Genomic DNA, 4,260 nt, shown 5'->3' on the forward strand with positions numbered 1-4,260 from the left:
ATTGATGAAACTGTTAAAGTAAATAAAATTCTGAAAATTTTGAATGTAAAAGTATGACGCTGTTGAAACATATCAAATTTAACACAAAAGGTCTTTGTAGTTTACTGTATGTAAATTTTCAATTCTTTTAAAGTAAAATAAAACAAAATAAACCCTATTTGATTTAAAAGGGTATATGAAGGGTAAAAGGGAATATTTTTGAACAAGGAGAGCTCTCTTATACTCTTCAGCTCTGAGCATCTTAGCCCTCTCTCCAGTACCGCTCCAATCATAGTGAGTAGAAAGCCCTTATTCTGCCTGTAGGAAAAGCTGGCATTGAAACAAAAAGTTATTGTGTAAGAAAAAGCTCAGAAGTTGCATGATGTGATTTTTTTGGGGGCGGAAACCCTGTGAGGTTGAGATTGTGTTTTTTTCAAAAATTAGGTCATTTCAGTATGGCTAGATGTCCTTTGGTCTTAGTCCAATCCGTGAATATCTTTCTTTTAAAACAACAACAACAAACCATAAACAGTATTACAGTATTGAAAGGCAAATGGTGAACTCAGGAAAATAATTCATGACATACGTAACAGAATAATGGTTAAAATCCTACATATATAAAGAGCTCTCACAAATCAAGAAAAATTATAAATATGTAAACAGAATATCCTTTATATGTTAAGAAAAAATGCTGCCAATTAACATGTGTGAACAGGCTTACAATAAAAGAATAAGCAAATATGAGAAAAACATTTTCACTCACTAGTAATCAAATAATTGGGAATTAAATCAAGAAAATGTAGGTTACAATATTTTACCCAGCAGCTTGGCAATGTGCAACATTGGTAAGAAAGTGAAAAACATGGGTACTCTTGTATACTATTAAGATTGTAAATGCGTACCCTCTTCTTGAGAGGCAATTTAGGACACTGAATTTTGTTTCTGTATTTTATTTAACTCAAGATTTTATGAAAAATTCAAACATACGGAAAATTAGAGAAAATACAACAATTTTACCTATTGCCCAGATTTAACATTTTGACATCTTTACCTTTTATAAGGAGAAAATAAAAAGCTCGTTTTCCCAATGTCTTTTAAAAAGTAACCACTGTTCTAAAGTTAATGTGTATTATTTTCATGTGTGTTTTATATGTACATACTACATATCCATAAATTATACCTATCACATTTCATCAACTCTAAGATTCCATTATTTTACGTACCATTCTTTTATATGTTAAGAAAAAATGCTGCCAATTAAACTACGAAATAATGTTTTGTTAACATTTAAGATTATTTCCTGGTCGGGCACGGTGGCTCACGCCTGTAATCCCAGCACTTCGGGAGGCCAAGGCAGGCAGATCACAAGGTCAGGAGATCAAGACCATCTTGGCTAACACGGTGAAACCCCGTCTCTACTAAAAATACAAAAAATTAGCCGGGCGTGGTGGCGGGTGCCTCTAGTCCCAGCTACTCAGGAGGCTGAGGCAGGAGAATGGTGTGAACCTGGGAGGCGGAGCTTGCAGTGAGCCGAGATAGCGCCACTGCTCTCCAGCCTGGACAAGAGTGTGAGACTCCGTCTCAAAAAAAAAAAAAAAAAAAGATTATTTTCTAATACTTATTATAACAGGTTTTTAGGACAGACTTTTTTTAATCTTACATATGCTGTTATTTCTGTGTTATATGCCAAATCATAATATAATCATTTTGAAGACATTTTATGTTTTGAGACAGGGTCTTGCTCTGTCACCCAAGCTGGAGTGCAGTGATGTGATCTCAGCTCACTGAAACCTCTGCCTCCTGGTTTCAAGCGATTCTCCTGCCTCAGCCTCCCAGGTAGCTGGGATTACAGGTGCACACCACCACACCTGGCTAATTTTTGTATTTTCAGAAGAAGTGGGGTTTCACCATGCTGGCCAGGCTGGTCTCGAACTCTTGACCTCAAGTGATCTGTCCACGTCGCCCTCCCATAGTGCTGGGATTACGGGTGTGAGCCACTGCGCCTGGCCTTGAAGACATTTTAAATAGGACTTAAATATTAACACATGTATTCCCGACATAGTACAAAACCCAATTGTGAATTGAGGTATGGCCAAGCTGGTGCAACTATGCCATGATGGCTGCCTTAGTCAAAGACAATTGTTAAGATGCCATTGATCTAAGATGCTTCCTGGCCAGGCATGGTGGCTCACACCTGTAATCCTAGCACTTTGGGAGGCCGAGGGGGGGGGCGGATCACCTGAGGTCGGGAGTTCGAGACCAGCCTGGCCAAAATGGAGAAATCCCCACTCTACTGAAAATACAAAATCAGCCGGGCGTGGTGACTCCTGTAATCCCAGCTACTTGGGACGCTGAGGCAAGAGAATCGCTTGAACCCGGGAGGCGGAGGTTGCAGTGAGCCAAGATCGCGCCATTGCACTGCAGCCTGGGCGACAAGAATGAAACTCCGTCTCAAAAAAATAAAAAATAAAAAATAAAAATAAAGATGCTTCCCAATTTCAAAGAAATTAAAATATGAAGTGTGCTTTGGAATTAATTTTGGAGACAAATTTACATACAACACATCCCCTTATAACTTGCTTTCTCTCAGCATCATGTTTTCAAAGTATTAAATGACAGCTCACTGCGTAAGGAAGCCAACAGCACGTGGCTGCTGCTGGAGCTCGGGACTCTCTTAGCTTAGCGCTCCCTCCATTTTACTGATCCACCCCAGAAAACGCTGTTTCATGCTAATGGGTACTAGCAGGCTAAGGAGTTATTCCTTCTTGGTAACATCTGCCTTAAATCAGGGAAATGGTCTTTTCAAAGGCCCAGGAATTCACATATCATCTGGGACCAGGGTGAAGCACTTGCTTTGGGAACAAAATTTAAGGAATGGCAAGTAATCAAGATAAATATTTTATTTTTTTAAATTTTAGATATTTTAACGCAACATTAAAAAAATCAAAAGTAATGCAAAATGACAAACATAATATAAAAATTTTAAATAAGACAGAATCTACTCTCTGCTGAAAAAAAAGAAAAAGGGAAAGAAAGAATGATTACAGAGTTTTCCATTTGCCTTAGGCTCCCACATGGCTTGGCATGGTACAGTTACTAATCCTGTTTTACAGGGGGAGGAAACGGAGTGATAGATTAAAATGAGTGAGCAACATGGTCCCACAGTACAATTAAAAATATAAATGTACAACAAAAACACACAAAATAATTATAGGAAGGGTGAACAATTTTCAATATTACATCCCAGAAGGGATGCAAGCTCTTAATATTAGAATGTGGATTATTAGTTGTATTTTATTAGAAGGAACTAGATTTAGGCCATGTGCGGTGGCTCATGTCTGTACTCCCAGTACTTTGGGAGGCCGAGGCAGCAGGATTGCTTGAGGACAGGAGTTCGATGCTGCAGTGCGCTATGATGCCACTGCACTCCAGCCTGGGCAGCAGAGTGAGACCTTGTCTTGAAATAAAAAATAAAAGGAACTAAATTTAAATATGGTGAAGACAATGTATACCTGCCAGATGTCAGCACGTAGGAGGCTACAGTAATCAAAATGATGTGATATTTCCACAGGGTTAGACAAAAAAAAAAAAACAATAGAGGAGAAGAAACTAGAAATGGACCACATATATTTGGGGAATGGGAATCTGACAGGGGTGGCATGGTGTTGGCACAATTAGCTAACTGAATGGAAAAAAAAGATTCCTTAGTTCACATACTATGTAACAAGAAATTCGAGAATGATTAAAAATCTAGATATATGTGCTTGGGAGGTAGAAGACTTCTAAAATGGCTGGAAGGTAACATTAGAGATCCTTCTGTAGTTCACAAGCATGATGATTGGGTTTTCACACTTACGTGTGAGATGTGCCTCCCCTCAGCCTTGTTACATTATCCACCTGATATGAAAATGAAAATGTATAAATTTAAAAAATTAGAGACTATATGAACTTGGGATAAGGACGATTTCCTAAACAAGAAAAACATATAGCAAAACAATGACAAATAGCAAGACTGCATAAACAAAGAAAAAAAAAGGCCGGGCGCGGTGGCTCAAGCCTGTAATCCCAGCACTTTGGGAGGCCGAGGCGGGCGGATCACGAGGTCAGGAGATCGAGACCATCCTGGCTAACACGGTGAAACTCCCGTCTCTACTAAAAATACAAAAAATTAGCCGGGCGTGTTGGCGGGCGCCTGTAGTCCCAGCTACTCGGAGAGGCTGATGCAGGAGAATGGCGTGAACCCGGGAGGCAGAGCTTGCAGTGAGCCGAGATTGCGCCACT

General features: G+C 39.4%; 1 pseudogene; it reads left to right on the forward strand.

Annotated features, from left to right (window-relative positions):
• Positions 1 to 3,789: 3,789 nt before the first annotated feature.
• On the forward strand, positions 3,790 to 3,882 carry LOC115831654 (annotated as a pseudogene).
• Positions 3,883 to 4,260: the final 378 nt, after the last annotated feature.

The sequence above is a fragment of the Nomascus leucogenys genome, chromosome 19 (genome assembly GCF_006542625.1).
Source record: "Nomascus leucogenys isolate Asia chromosome 19, Asia_NLE_v1, whole genome shotgun sequence".
NCBI classification, from domain to species: domain Eukaryota; kingdom Metazoa; phylum Chordata; class Mammalia; order Primates; family Hylobatidae; genus Nomascus; species Nomascus leucogenys.